This window comes from Sciurus carolinensis, chromosome 14, assembly GCF_902686445.1.
Source record: "Sciurus carolinensis chromosome 14, mSciCar1.2, whole genome shotgun sequence".
NCBI lineage: Eukaryota > Metazoa > Chordata > Mammalia > Rodentia > Sciuridae > Sciurus > Sciurus carolinensis.
This window is the reverse complement of record NC_062226.1, coordinates 69,741,590-69,758,352: the sequence shown is the minus strand read 5'-3', so window position 1 is coordinate 69,758,352 and position 16,763 is coordinate 69,741,590. Positions and strand designations below refer to the sequence as shown.

At 40.9% G+C, this 16,763-nt stretch overlaps 1 long non-coding RNA gene across 1 annotated transcript; it reads right to left on the bottom strand.

The window, feature by feature from the left end:
- Positions 1 to 529: 529 nt before the first annotated feature.
- On the bottom strand, positions 530 to 15,334 carry LOC124964017 (uncharacterized). Its single transcript, XR_007104879.1, has 3 exons — positions 15,198 to 15,334; positions 9,646 to 9,770; positions 530 to 911 (listed from the first exon to the last, which is right to left on the bottom strand). It is a non-coding gene; the product is annotated as an uncharacterized LOC124964017 (long non-coding RNA).
- Positions 15,335 to 16,763: the final 1,429 nt, after the last annotated feature.

Genomic DNA, 16,763 nt, shown 5'->3' with positions numbered 1-16,763 from the left:
CGAATAAAATAAAGGTCTATCAACATCTAAAACAATTTTTAAAAACAATCATTTTGTTCCCTCAAAAAATAGTCCCTATCACATACTTTAACAATTATTGACTTATCTGTTTTCCCAGACAGCTTTGCACTTCCTAAGGACAAAAACTGTCTTTATCCTTCCATACTTTCCGACATCCACTGTTGTTCCCATTATGTGGTCACTAAGTCAGAGAATGAATGAATGACAGAAATAAGGACGAAAATACAACAAGCTGTTTTACCATCTTTGTTTACGCTGATGTTTTCTTTTCTGAAAGGGAAGCAGATATTTTGTCCAACTGTGGCTGTGAAAGCACAATTGGAAACGAAACATTTCAAAACTCCAGGTTTCTTCCTGCTGCTTATGCGAAAAACAAGGACTCAAAGAATCTAAAATTAACGTTGAAGGTGTTGATGTTGAAAGTGTGTTTATTTGGTACTTCTCGGTGATTTCAATCAGCTAACTTCCAAAATACGGGCAGTGGAGTTACATGGAATCTGTTCTCATGAGAAGAGTCAAAAAGAAGAAAATCCCAAATGCCCCCCCCCAAATCTCCTCCCCTGATTTGCCACAGAGCCAAAGTTGTTGGCATTAGTGACTATTTTCTATAAATTTTTGAAAATAGTAGTTCAATAGTCAGATATTGAATGCCCGTGAGTCATTAGATAAGGGCATGTTATGCAGGATCTTTCTCCCCTGCAGGCATTGCATATGGAGTGGCTGGTAGAGTGAAGCAGGTTGTTCACCTGAATAAACACCCCACCAGAGGTGGGCGGGGTGGAGGTGTGTTTCCTTGTTTCTCTGCTGGCCTTCCTCCATTAGTGGGAATCTCCATCCAAACTCTCATTTCCTGATGGCGCCTTCTGTTGTCAAATGTGGGATCTGTACATCTGGAAAAAGATTTTCACCTTCTTTAACAATTCAAGCACATATGCATGGATGTTAGAGTGGAGAAGCTCCCTGGTAGGAGATGTTTCACACAGCCCTCAATGGGAATCTCTCAGGACACCGGACATTTGCAACTCATTCATTAACAACTTGCTTCTTAAAAAGCTTCATTCAGAGTAAATATGTTGTCATTTTCCTCAGAACTATCTAGTTTCTTTAATACTCACTGTGAATTCTTTGACTTCTTTGAAATCCCAAAATAGCCTTGTGAAAAAAATCCCCTTTTCTGATTTGATCACCAGAAAATTAATCCTTAAGCAAGTAATGTGTCTCTTCTTTGTTAATTTTCATACTGAAATGACTCTCCCTACTTTCCAAAGTGTCTCTAAGTAAGTACTATAAGTGTACAGACATATATATTCACAGGCAAACTCACACATGGTATATTAATCTGTCTTCTGTTGCTATGACAAAATACCCGATGTTGGGTACCTTATAAAGAAAATATATTTATTTGGTTCATGATTCTGGTTGCTGCAAAGTTTAAAGAACATGGCACTGGTGTCTGGCAAGGGCCCCCTGGCTGCATCACAAAATAGCAGATGGCATAATATGAAGAGGAAGAAATCAAGAGACTGGGGAGGGGCCTGATTTACTCTAATAATAATCTGCTCTCAAGGAATCTAATACACTCTTACTTGACCTAACCCACTCCTCAAGACCAGCATTAATCCCTCCCAAGTGTGTTGCCTCCATGACCTAATCACCTTTCATTATACCAGGCTTCTCTTAAAAATATACCAGCTCTCAATACTATTGGATTGGGGAGAAGCTTCCAGCATAGGGGATAAACCATATTCAAACCACAGTACATAGTAACTTGCAGAAGTCCTAATCTGCTAATAAATTAAAACTGCTTGATCTACATCCCAAGTATCTCAAATGACAAGTCTGACACTTTTAAACAGTAATCTTGAGAAACCATTTACCTCCTCTGAAATTAGATTATGAGAAGGAAGGAAGAAAACTTAGAAAAGTAAGTGATCACTAGGCCAATTGTACAGATGACACATGTTATAAAAATCACAAGGATATTATTGAGTATGGCCATTGTGGATATTATTGATTTGCCTGCAGAGGGAGTAAATGTCTCAGAATATATGAGGACCTATCCTTCCTTTGTTCTCCCAGCTTTGTTGTCTGAGATATGAGATGGGGCTCTCTGATATTTTAAAATAAACATAAATGTGGTTGACATTTCACAGCATACAGTTCTCAGGAAATTAATACTAACCTCCTTCCCTCCGCCCCTCACACAAATTGTTAACACAGATGAATTTCATTTAAAAAATTTTCAAGTGCTGCTCGATGGGCACATCTGTCATTCTTGCTTCTTGGGAACCTCAGGCAGGAGGATCATAAGTTCCAGGCCAGCCTGGGCAACTTAACAAGACCCTGTCTCAAAATAAAAATAAATAAATAAAAAGGCCTGGGGGATGTAACTCAGTGGTAGAGTGCTTGCCAAGACTGCTCAAGGTCTTGGGTCCATCCACAGTCCCAAAAGGAAAAAAATCTCCAAGAAACAGCACCTCTGCCCAATTGCTTTCTGCCTCCTCCTCCTTATCCTCCTTCAATTGACTTGAATCTTATATACACAGAATGTCACCTAGGCTTTGAAAATCTATTCATTGTCATTTGACTTGATCATCATGTTAACTGAGAAGAAACCTCCCTACAAGGACTACTTCATGGAGATGTACCCACACTTCAATAGCCCAAAGAAATATTTTCCAGTGTTCCTTCTTTAGAAGTTTACCCAGTTCTATATATACAACCATGATCAGCCTGTTTTATGATGGCTGGTACTGACTCAGGCTACAGAAATAAATAATTGTTGGTAACCATGTCAACCTATTGTGAGACTCAGGCTCCACTTGATACACACACACACACACACACACACACACACACACACCCCTACACACACACACGCACACACACACTGAAGCTGGGAATCTTCACTTTGCAGGTTGTAAAATCCTGAGTCATTTAAAGAGAGAAATGTGGTTTTGTAATAACGACTAATGAAATTTTATGTGGCTGATGATTTCATCAGTTACCTCAGTGTTTGACAACTGTGTTAAAACTGCTTTCTAGAAAGGGTAGATTCAGTTCAAACTTTCATCCTCTTAAAATTATAATAAGCTGCTTTGGTGAGCATAGTAACTTTATATAATCATCAAGTTTCTCTATAATGATTACATTTATATTTCTATAAGATTTTTGGCATGAATATGAGCAGTAAGCTTTGAATAGTTTCAGAGGGATTAAGTATACAAAATGAATTCATTCCAGGCAATAATTTGGAAAGATACATTTGAATCTTTAATTAAAACAGTAAATCCTACAATTTATCTCAGCCAATAGCATGCCTTTATATGAATCAGTTCAGGGATGTTGCAAAATCCAATGGTTCTTTTACATCGTGGTCTAGAAGAAGTAAGGTACACTTTTCAACTTCTCACCTTTTATGAGAAAACCAGCTAGTGCTTAGAACAATTTCCCCCCAAATGGTCTTCCACTGGACAGTGGTTCTCAAACTTGGGTGAACATTGGGATTGCCTGTAGGACTGTTAAAACACGGATCTCAGGGTGCATTTCTAAAAATTACCAAGATGATGCTAGTTCCCAGGGATGCACTTCAAGGATTACTCAAAATTCCATATCTATCACCTATCCATTATCTATGCATCTATTGTTATATAGAGAGGTTCTGATGTGATTTCTGAATACATATTCACACACACACACACACACACGCACATTCTGTATGGGTAGTGTGTGTGTGTGTCTGTGTGTGTTTGTGTGAGTGTGTGTGTGTAAATGCAGTGAAATGTTATAATTGGTGAATCAAAATGACAGGTATTTAGGAGTTCTTTACTCTTGATGTAACTTTTTTCTGTAACTTTGAAATTATTTAAAAATAAAAGTTAAAATTGATCTATGAAATTAACTTTTCATACATCTGAAAAGAAAAGAAGAAAGGAGTTTAAAAAAAAAAGAAATACCAGCATGAATGTAGTGTCCTTGGGTACTTGTCTTGGTTTTGAACTTGCCCAATACTTATCAGTCACCTGAATTTCTTCTCAGTGCAAGATTCATAAATTTGAGCACATAGAAGGATTGCTGAAGCAGACGTTTGGGTAGTGATTACAATATAAAATTTAGATAAGACCATCCTGATTGTGATTCCCAATTTTGTCATTCACCTGCTCAGTGAAATTGGGAGTCACTTAACCCAGGTCTGCGTGCAGCATTGTGCACCAGAAGGTTCCATTTCAAAGAAACAAAGCAAACAATGTTCTCTGTATTTGTGCTGTGCCCTGGTATAACCTTTCTGAACCTCAGTTTCCATATCTGTAGAATAGGGATTGGTATGGAGCTTAAAAAACTATGCTTATAAAGAGTTTAACACAGTTGCCTGATCCATAACAAATACTCAAGAAATGGTACAGTATTGAGGAGAAGAATAAGGCCACTATGGATTCTCTTGGAGGAAAAATGGTCTCTATGGTTCCTTCCAGTTCCAGGGTTATAATCCAATGGCTGTTCCATTTAATAGAGTCCATAGACTTTTAATTATCATTGTTATGCTTCTATTACTACTTTTATCTCCTGGAAGATCTTGATGAAAATTTATGACTAATACTTTAAAAATTTTAGTTATTCCACTACTGTCAAAGAAATACATTCTGATATTTCTACTCCATAAATAAAAATGGTGTTTTCTTTGTAAGTGGGTCACATGCCAGAATGGGACCATCAAGACCCAGAACCTTGCTGATGTGCCTCTGCATGCCTTATTATTCCTCAGACATTGTGCCCTGAGGATTTTGAGGAAATAAACCTTTATCAGTTTGCTATCTGAGGAGCAAACAGGTTGTTGTTGGAAAATCCATGCTGGGCAGAAAGTCCCAGCATGAAAATAAAATCAGAGAAGCAAAAAGTTGATGTGAGAATGAAGGTCAGTTTGGGAGTGGGAAAGAAGTTGTTCAGAATTCCATCCCAGCGTGGCAGATGTGTGTTGGCATCCTGTTTCTGGTAGCACACAAAAGCCTGGGTTGTCAGGGACCTTTCCAGACTCAGCTACACCTCTGAGTCCTCAGCAGATCATTTAACCCCTGGTGTTCCACGTCCTCTTCTATAAAATGAGGGAGCTGGATTATATCAGAGGCTTTTCAAACTATTTTTAATTCATGGAGTCCTTTGCTAAAATCAACTTTATGAGACTCTTCAAATGAAAATCAAATAAACTCTGAAGCACTCTGTGGAAGCTGGACTGGTAAGTCCAGAGGTTCACTAGACTCACCTCTGACCCCTGGCAGCTCCAGAGGGAAATCAGAGGGAACCTGGGGGCTCCATAGAGCACAGATTGAAAACCACTGAACTGAATGGAGTGCCTTCCAGCTCAAACACTTCACTCTCTAGCTTTGATCTATTTCCTCAGAGGAGTGACCATACTTAACATGACATTCCATAAAGTTTTATTTCTCCAAATCCTTTCATAGGCACTTTTATCTTCTGACAGCTCTGCATGGAAGCCATTATTAAGCTAACTTTGTTCATGGATGAATTTTAACTCTATTTGCCCAAGGCTTTTGAAGGAGACAAAGGTCAGGGCCAAATTTTAAAAGGAGTGAGTCTTGTCTCTGGTACATAGACTGAAATAAGAGACTAGTTTTGACATCTGTTCCAATAGTTAGCACTGTAACTCATGCTGATTTTATTTGATCCATAGTTTTTTTTTTTTTTTGAGACTTTTAAATTGTAACTTTCTATATAACTGTGTTTCTAGAGCCAGAAAGTATGTATGGTGAGATAGCCATCAAAAATCTCACATGATTTTATAGATTAACAGTAGAAAAGTTGCTGGAAAGCTTGAAAGGAAAACAGATGGTTAAAACAAATACTCTGTCCTTGTGAATTTGAGGTACTTCCTCTAAGAAATCGTAGAGGATTATATTTTCCTTTAGTCAGACATGGCACGAGACAGGGAACAAAAATGCTAGAAGGTTCTCACAGCAACTGCTGGAGACCCTTGGCCCATTTGTTAATGATGAGTAGTGTAATCTCTAGGTCAAAGGTGAGATTATAGGCACTCTTTATAACTACACAACACCTACAGCTTTTAAGCTATTAAACTGGCACCTGTTGAGTCCCATTGTCTCAAAAGCAACCTCCTAACTGGGGGCAGGGGAGTAAGAGATGTCCAGGGAAACAAAGTATTGCCTTTTCTTCCTATACGTTTTGAGTGAAATATGTGTGAATAATATAAGAACAATAATGACCAGTGAATGTATCATTAATATAGGGTTTCCCCTTATACAACATCTATCCGATAAAGTAGTAACAATCCATGTAAACACAATCCTTATAAACCGGGCTAATAATCAGTTCCTTTATTTGTATTCTATATAAAAGTCTGATGGCCCTGTGGCTAAGAGCATGTGATCTGAGTTGGACTGTCTAAATTCAAATCCCAGCTCTGACACTTATTAAGCAGAGTGACCCTAAGTTATTTGACTTTGCTGTTTCTCAGTTTCCTTATCTATGAACATGGGAATAACAAAGTCATTTAGCACACAGGATTAAGAGGATAATGTGAGTTAATGCATGGAGAGGCCTTGGAATGGGGTAGGTGTTCAACGCATGGAAAGTTTAGTGAAAGGTTTAGCCCTTTTGCTATTAGTTAATTTTTGAAAGGTAAAAGTTACCTGAGGTGGAGAAAGAGCAAAGCAGTTCAGTTTTTACTATTATGCAGCTCTAACTCTTTCTTAGCCTCAGTTTCCTCATCTGAAAGACAGAATACTATACCTACCTGTTGTGGTTGCCATGGAGAGGTGGACCTCCTATCTTCCAAATGTGGCAAAGATATTGAGCCTGGGGATGCTGCACAGACACCATGAGGGCATGGAAAAGTTTGTAACTCTCATAAGAAGGCTTTCTGGGGAGTAAGGTTGCCCCAAATAGGTCCAAGAGTGGTGTAAGTTTATGGGGAAAGAAAACTGGTTTTAGGATTTCAGGGAGGTAAGGGGTGGGGCAGGGAAGAGGGTTCCCCTTTGCAGGTGAGGTTAACATAGTTTGAACTTTCTGCCAGTGTGGAAAGAGAAAGTACCAGTCTCTTTCTCCTGCTAGGCCAGATGTCAGGCGGAAAAGGAAGGGCCCACAGGGTTTGAAGGCTGTCAGTGGTGAAACATCAGTAACGAGGTCTGATTCTCTCTTACATCACTTTTGGGAGTTGCATGAGATTACACACATACAGCCTGAGGCTCTGTGGATAGCACACAACAGATGCTTGGTAAATATTGCCCTTTAAAATAAACTTTGTTTCTTTAAAGAAACTTAACTTTTAAAATTCCCCCTAAAAATACAAGAAGCAACACCTGCTTTTTTCTTGTTTCTATTTGTTTATACTAGAGTTTTTTTTAAACCCTCAATATAATCCCCACATGTGAAGAAACAATTAATAGCAGTCCTCCGGCAATGACAAGCTGTGCTTGCTGCCTTCCATTTTAAATTGATGGCCCCTTGGAGCACTCTTTCCCATAGAAACGATGTTATAAATAGAGCTAATTCCCAAAGGGACCTTCACATTCTTCCTAAACTGTAAGACAACTAAAACAGTCCTCAATGGAGCAGGGAACATGGAATCCTACCACACCATCTGGGCCTCTCAGCACCTTGGGGCCCCCAAGTCAAGGTGACCCTTGGTGAGATGGGTAGTTAAGATTTGGGGAGATCCTGTGGGAGGTGCTGCTGAGGAGTAGGAGCTGACCTGACCTGAGCATGGAGTGGATATACTTCCTAACAATCCCTAAATCAGACTGTAATGGGAGTTTTTCAGGACTTAAGGCTGTCCTGTGGGAGTGAGAAGTGTTGGGGCCCAGAGAAGGATACCCCCAAATATGGTATTTTTTTTAGCATGCTAAGTGATTTGATCTAAAAAAATTAAAAGGCCTTAAAAACATTTTTGCTCCTTCACCCCAAGCCAAGGGAAAGGCCCTGTCTGCAATTTCCCTTAACTGCATTATGAAATGCAAAGGGAACAGAATTCCATTCCATCCTCACCCCAAAATCCCATGATCCAGCTCAGAAAAGACAGAGGACTGGATGGACTTCACTTACAGAAAGATGTCAGTCCCTAGGGCACAAGTGGCAAAGAGACTCTCCTGGAGAGTCATTGCCCTAACATTCACAATCCCTCAAAATTGCCCACAGTCCCGTTCTCCCCTCCCCTTCAGAGAAGAGGTACGTAAGTTTCTGAATCACATTAAGTGAGTGATCACGCTCCTGTGATCGGCGCCCCCCAGTAGTGGGGTTCCCCTTTTGCACTTTACTGAATTTGTACGCCTTGTCTCCTACTTGATCCTTTTTTATCCCAGTGAATCTGGAGAAGGCAAAAGGGAGAAATGCAGCCTCCCAAGTCATAAGTCCTGACCTTACGTCCTACCAAAGTCTGTGCACCCCAAGGTGATAGGCTAAAGAAAGATGACCCCTGGAAGAGAGTTGGAATAAACACAGAACTTCGTTTTCTGGTTGTGAGGTTGATGTAGGATAACCAAGGCTTGGCCTATGTTATCAATAATTGGTTGCCATTAATAAGTCATTAAATAGCTGTTATTAGTATTCTCCTTGGGGACAGTGGCTATCTATTCCATGATGGCAGTGATCTTGTTTGTTTTCTTCACTGCAAAATCACAAATGCTTTTTAGTCCAGTACCTGGCACATAATAGAGACTTAATAAATATTGTTAAGTACAAAATAACATAACATTAGGATAACTAATCTACTCATGCATCAGGAAATTGGTGGACATGAGGACTGTCTTGACTTTACTTCTTTGATCCATTTAAGTTCAATTCTTCCCAAGTCCTCATCCTTCACTATCTCCTACTTCTATCCCTATTCTTTCCTTTTGGACTTCTCCTTCTCCTTCTACTCCTTCTCCATCTTCTTCTTTCTTCTTTTGGTGCTGGGATGGAAGTGAGGGCTTTTAGCATGCTAAGCATACCACTGAACAACACCCGAGTCCTAAACTTTTAATTTCTTTGGATTTTACCAAGGTACTCTCTAAGGAGTGTCAGCACTGGTTCTTTCTTGACTAATTGCCCAAATATCAGAAACCACATCCCACATATCACCTTAAGAACACAGTCTAGCCAGGCATAATGGCCCACGCCTGTAATCCCAGTGGCTCTGGAGGCTGAGGCAGGAGGATTGGAAGTTCAAAGCCAGCCTCAGCAAGAGCGAGCAACTCAGTGAAAATACAAAATTAGGCTGGGGAATGTGGCTCAGTTGGAGATGTGGCTCAGTTATCAAGTGTCCCTGATTTTGAACCCTGGTATCTCTGTCCCCAGCCCCAAAGAAAAGAACAAACTCTACCACCAGCCTCACTGATTTCTTCAACGGCATTGCAGGCACTGTGCTGGACCCTGGAGACACATGGTGAGGAGGGCCTGCTCCCTTGCTTTTGTGGGACTGGACTGTCATCACCATGCTATTTGTTCTCTTAATTTATTGATACCCCGAGGTGGGAGGAAACAAAGCCAGTTCCATCCAATGATCAGGCTACAGGGCCACGAGGAGCAAGAGCATGCCCACACTAATGAGGTACCCAGCCCTGGCTTTTGTACAATATCCTTGCCCAGTCAAGGACCCTCCCTCTTGTTGCTTACCTTCCAGTGGTGCCTTCCTGTTTCTCTCCTGTGATTTGTCTAGTGCATGTGTCGTGGACCAAGATAGAATTGCCCATCTTTTCAGAGGGAATTTTCTTTTTTGACAGCCCCAACATTTTGAGTTGCTAAAAGAAGAATCAGAAGGTTGTTATTCTTTGCTCTCTGTATGCTCAACCCTAGGCATCAGGGAACTATGGTTGCCCTAAAGAACTTGGAACAGTAGGGCAATATGGTCCTCCTCTGGCCAAGCAGCTATTGTATTTATCTTCTTTAGGATGCAAAGGCAAGAAGAAAAGAAGCAGCTAATGATCAATCACATGTATTTGTGACTATGGTCATTGTGTGGCAGAATTATTTTTAGACAGTGCAATGAATGAAATGGTGGTTACTTCCTTTCTAAATCTGTGAGTCTACACTGGAGAATCCCCTAGAAGTCTTTCTAAAATGGATGGCTGTGCTCCACCCACAGAGTTCTTGATTCAATAGGTCTGGGAGAATCTGAGAATTTGCCTTCTTAACTGAAAAATCACAAGTGCCTCTTAATCTAGTACCTGGTACCCAATAGAGACTTAATAAATACTTAAATGTTAAATACAAATTAACATAACTTTAAGACAAAGTAATCTACTCAGTCACTGGGCACTTGATGGACACCAGAACTGTTTCAACCTCATTTCTTTTCCTTGATCCATTACATGTCAGTTCTTCCCAAATCCTGATCTTGACTGGCTCCAGTTTCCATTCCCATTCCTTCGTCAGGCGATGCTCATACTGTTGGTCAGGAGATTGCACTGTCCTAGATAATTCTATTTCCAGTTCCTCTCTAATATAAAAACACTGACCTGAATTTGCATATTTTTTGTGCCCTTTGCAATTTTTATACCTTGGTAAATATCAGGGATATTTATTTTCTATTCTGAGGTCTTTGATGATGATGGGATGTGTGTGTGTGTGTGTGTGTGTGTGTGTGTGTGTGTGTGTTGTAGAGGCTGGGGATTAACTTCAGGGCATCCCTGTTAGGGTATGGATATGAGGTGTCCCCCTAAACTCACATGTGGCACAATGCAGGAATGTTCAGAGGTGAGATGATTAGATTATGGGAGCTGTAATCTCATCAATGGATTAATCCATTTGGTGGATTAATAATCTGAATGTGTTAAAGGTGGTAAATGTAAACAGGTAGGGTGTGGCTAGAAGAAATGGGTCATTGGGGGCATGTCCTTAGGGATTATACTATCCCTGGCTCCTTGCACTCAAGTTCTCTCTGCTTCTTGGCTACCATGAATGGAGCAGCTTTCCTCCATCCCTTCCTTCCACCATGATGTTCTGCCTCACCATGGGTCCAGAGCAGTGATGTTGGCCAACCATTGACCAAACCTCTGAAAACATGAGTCAGAAAAACCTTTTCCTCCTCTAATTTGTTCTCCTCAGGTATATTTGTCACAGTGATGCAAAACTGATTTACACTCATACACGCCAAGCATGTGCTCATTGCTGAGTTGTAGTCCCAGGCCTTAAGTAATGCTCTGATCACCAAATGATGCCCACCTGAGAGCCCAGTTGAGTTGTATTTCAATCTCTGAGGACCAGCACCCCATACCAGGCTTTTTTTCCTCAGAAATTAAATGAGGCATTGTTAAAAGTTAATTCCTGTAGAAACTCCACAATAAAATCACAATATGCCCCACAAACCCTTCCCAGGTTTCCTTCGGTGCATTGATTTCAGTTTGCTTTTCTAGACATTGGGTATTTTAGAAGATGGCATCAAAATTCTACCTTGTCATAATTTTACCACCGTGAATAAAATACACGACTAGAATTTTGAAAGCTACAAGTTTCTACTTGGCAAACAATTATTGAAGCAAACTCTGAAATTTGACTGTTGCTCTCCATTTCCTGTGGGTTCCTGTGTTAGGGGGTGGCTAGGGAAGCATGTTAAAAATAGAGCACTTCAAAGACTTTAAATTTCTTATAAAGGAAATAAACACAATTTGAATATTACAAAAGAAAAAGTGCACATTAATAACCATAAATCATAGTAACATTTTCTCTAAACTCTGCAATTTTATAGAATTATATGAAACTAAGTATAGTTTTTACCAATGAATCTGTTTAAAAATGAGATGCCCCTGGTTGTCTTTGCTTTCCCAGACTACCTTTCCTCAGGAAGGGCACAAGAACTAAATGAAAACCTTCTCTAAATGTCAGGCATTTGTACAACACTGTCTATTCATCACATAGAACTTACTGTGTCCCAAGGACTGCTTTATGACCTTGACATAGTTTAACACCCTCACAACAACTTTGGGAGGTCGGCACAATTCTTATCCTGAGGAAACTGAGGCACGGAGATGTTTAGACATGTTATGCAATGTCATACCTTCATGATATTTGGCATAACCAAGTATACCTTGGCTATTAGGCACTTACTTTGTTTTTAAACTTGACTCAGTTTTTTAAAACTTAAATTTATTTTGAAAGGAAACTTAATGTCCCTACTGTAAACGGAAAATCAGTGTCACTTGCCATAAATAGGAAAAGTAACTATGAAAATGAATATAACAAATGCAAAACAATGTTATTAAATTCTGTTTTGGTTTTCTTGCCTGCCAAAGTTGGAGATTTGCTCTCTGTTAAGAGGAAGAGGGGCAATGGAGGAAAAGCTAGTGTTGCAGAGGTGTTGAAGACCTATTAAAACTAAAACATAGGGACAGAAAGGTAAAAAAGAATAAATTAATAAAATAAAATAAATATAATATGTATTAATACCAGAGTGAGACTTTCTCAACGTAGTTATAATGAAGGGAAGATTTTTTAGACATAATAATTTTTTATCATTTGATCTGGCTCCTAAATCTGATTGTCTCTTTCTTGTCCTGTGTTATCTCACTTCCCTGAGCCTTAGTTTTCTATCTGAAAATTAGAATGACTTCTGAGGTCTAGATATAATATACTTGGAGCCTAGTACATAATAGGGACTTGGTAAGTCATTGTGATCAATGTTTGTTTGCTTCTTGGGGTAGAGAAAAGGCATGCCGGATACCTTGGCCAGACACTTTCTATTTGGGATCCTGCATGTTCTTGCTTTGCTCTAGAGATCAACAGAGCAGGAGCAGGTGATGGGGGCGGGATCACAATTCACATTCAGCAGTGACAAAGAATAATAAGGTAAAGACATCTGGATGACTGTTGATGGAAGGAATCTGCTCATCTGCTGCTCATCTGCTCATCCTAAGTGTTTGGTAAGGAGACATGGGAGACTTCAAATTGAGCATCTTAAAACTGTAGGAAAACAAAGGAGATCACAAAATCTAGCCTCTCACAGTTTATGGGTAAAACCCCTGAGCCTACAGGCTGCAAGACCCTGCAACTTCATGATGATCCATAAGCAAAAATAGGCAGTCAGACTCAGTCCATACATACCTTGACTACAGGTGTTGGCCCTCCCGCTGCACTGGGACCCTCCTATCAACCTCCTTGTCATACACCAGGCTCTCTAGACTCTAGAAAGGTGGAAGTCATTAGAGACCTATAATTCACATTTCCATGATCTAGGCCCCAGGATCTCAAGTTACAGAATAATTATTGGCTTTCATGCTATCTACTAATTTGCTAAACTGTTTGTAGTCTTCCTTAGAAAAACAGAAAGAAATGTGACTCTTGCCAAGCGATGATTACATCAATACTCCAAAACACACAGACACACACACACACACACAAATACATACAAAGAGAAAATAGTTCTACTTGGGACTTTGGTGTGCCTCATGGGAATTTTTTGTCCATGAGACAGTGCCTGCTGAGCTGCATGCTGTGGAAAAATGAACTGGCCTTTACAGCCCAGCCTCTCCAAAAGAGAAGGATAAGGACAGCGAAAACAAAATTGGAGCTTGAGTGACAGATTAAAGACTTAGTGCTGAGTATTATAACTAAGGGCCAGAAACATCAGCGAGGGGGGTAGGTGTGGGTGCCCATGGATTGGTCAAGACCATAGGAGGAAGACTTCTTCCAGTAGGAACAACATAATGAAGTGGTGTTTGCTGTAATTCAAAGTTTGGGAACTTAAATCCCTAATACTTATTCCTGAAGCCCTTTATTAAAAAAGCATTTGGAACCTTTTGGTGGAATTTTTTTTTTTTTTTTTTCACACAGAAGCAGCATATAAAGGCCCCATTGGGAAGGCCAGTGATAGAGAGCGTATTAGTCAGATTTGCATTTCTATGACCAAAATACCATATAAGAATAATTTAGAGAAGGAAAAGTTTATTTTGATTCATGGTTCAGAGGTTTAGTCCATGGTGGACTGTCTCCATTGCCATGGACCCAAGGAGAGGCAGAACATCATGGTAGAAGGACTTGATGAAGAACACCATTCACGGTGACCAAGAGACAGAGGGAGAAAGGGGATGGGAGCACAGGACATGACACCCCACCTGCCTACAGTTACCACTCAATCAGTCCATTCAAACTAAGAAGACTAATTAGCTACAGCTCTCATAGTCCAATCATTTTACCTCTGAATATTTCTGCTCTAACACAGGAGATTCTGTGTTACACCTCACACCCAAATCCTAACAGAGATCAGTCAGGCAGGGAAGGAATGAACTGAAAGGCACATGATCCTTTTAAAAGGCAGCACATGTGCAGTTCCTGCTGATTATTACCATGTGTGAACAATTGCCAAATGTGCTGTTGTGATCCTGTCATCTACTCTCTACCTTCTACTCAGTGAGCTTGGGGCCTTCCTGTTAGTTTCTGCCACTAGGTAGCACTAGAGGGAGAAGGGATGGCAAAGGTCAGGAAGAAGGAACTCACTCACTCCTTCCTATTTGTTGGACTCTTCACCATCACTTCAGTAATTACTTTCTCCCTGGCAGCAACAACTGGTTGGGTTTCCTGGTTCCCTGCATGTTCCCAGAGCCAGCCTTTTCACACTCCCTCAAAAGTACCTGTCACTGTCAGGTGGTTCCACCCCATACCCCTGGGGCCTGAGTCCCAGCTCTGCAGTTCCACCAGGCACTTCCCTCCACTGAAGAAAACTACCTTGCTCAAGAACAAGACCCTTCCCAAGGAACAACCTGTGCCCAATGACTGGTTGATGCCGGGTGACAGAGGCCTGGCCCTTAGCTACAACCTGGGACACATCTGGAGGACCATTCAACTCAGAGCTTCCTGTAGGGTTGACTAAGGCCTCTGGGTTTCAGTTCCATTATGGGTCAGCTTGCCCCTTGCCCAGTTCTGTCTTTTCACCACCCTGTTGGTGTACATCTCTAGTGCACTCCCCAAGAAATCTGCTGCATGCAGCCCTCCCATCTTGGACTCTGTTTCCAGGGAGCCAAAACTAAGCCAGGCTTGCTGTAGTTTGATGTATAGAGCCTACTCTCATACATGAAGTCCATAAAGTAACAGAAACACAGCTAAGTTTTTAAAAAAATTCAACTGGAAAGAGGGAGGAAAGGAATGAGGGTCAAAGAATAAAGGGAAACCAAAGAGAGAGGAAGAATATTTGGGAGTCTTCATGAAATATTAAATGGTGATGAAACAAAGAGTACCTGGAAACAGAACAGCCTCTAAGGGCATAATGACTTCCCTGGAACTTTTCCGAGAACCTCACCGTGTGTCATTCCTCAAAGCCAAGAAGACACAGAAGCCATCTCAGCCCTCTCCATCTTCCCAAGGCAGACAGAGCAGGGCCTTGCTTTGACTGACACTGAGATTGGCTCCACCAGCAGAGGCCTCCTGTGGCCTAAGTGCTTGTTTTGCTTCTGCATCTGGTCAGTGACATGAGATAGCAGCAAACTGGCCTGTGCTCCCTCCCTGTCAAGCAGTGTTGGAGTGACAAATGACATGGGTCCTGCTGAATTCCCAGCTTCTAGGGAGGATGCCAGACTTTGTCCTCTTTGACACCTACCCATGCAAGCTAGGAGGGAGGACTGGCTGCAGCAGGAAGCAGTCTGTACTCCCACTGTTGGCTGCATTGGTTGCTGCAGAAAAGGAGATGGTTGCTGGGAAGGGTCGGTCTTCGTGCTTCTCACAGGATGCAGCACATGAACCTCAGTAGCCCTTCCCAAGATAGTTCTTTGGGGAATGTGCAACTGCTTTTTTTTTTTTTTTTTTTAACAGTCCCTTTCCCTGCTACTTCCCTCTGCAGCTCAACCATGTTTGTCTGATCAGCAAGACTGATCAGCACAAGTCGGAAGCACGTCATAAGGGTAGGAGCTGGGAGGCAGGGTCAACCACGCTGTAATATTTAACTATATTACTTAAAAGCAACTAGAGGAGTCTCATTTTAATATTCAACTTCAAAGAGAGGCCAAGGCCAAGGGGATTATCATAATATCTCCTGGGGACGTAATGGAGAATAACATGTTAAAGGGCATGAAAATTTTAAAAAATGAGGCCTGTATAATCAGAAGCCAGTGGCTTTGCTGGCCCCTGTCAGTATGTAGGTCTAGCATGGGTCCAGGAGCAGAAGAAACAGATACATAATGAATGGCAATAAAAGTGTGAGAGAAGGTCACACTACTTCAGTTGGCACTATGTCACATCTATGATTGTATGTCCTGACTAACAGAAAAACAGATATGTCAGATTGAGAGTGAACCCTTGTAAGGATTTGATTTGCCAGGATCTCACAGTTACGTGGTGGGAAAATCAGACTCCTAGTGAAGACATGTGAACTTCAGCCGGAGTTGATAGTCCTTATTGGAACTGTTAAATAGGTCCAAATATCCCTGAACATTTTAAATGGCAACAGTCCATCAGGTGTCCTTCAAAGATATAAAATTACTATTGCCCATTGTAATGATATAAAGAAATGTCTTGGATTCCAATACCTTCATTTGTCTATTCACTGGGTGATTTCAACACAACTCTTTCACCAGTAGATAAGTAATCCAGACAAAAAAATCAGCAAAGACTCTTCAGACCTATTACGATTTAGATGTGAGGTGTCCCCCAAAATCTCACATGTGAGACAGTGCAAGAAGGTTCAGAGGAGAAATGATTGGGTTGGGAGAGTCTTAACCCAATCAGTGAATTAATCCCCTGATAGGGAATAATTGAGTGGTAACTGAAGTGGTAGGGTGTGGCTGGAGGAGGTGGGAATTTGGACATGA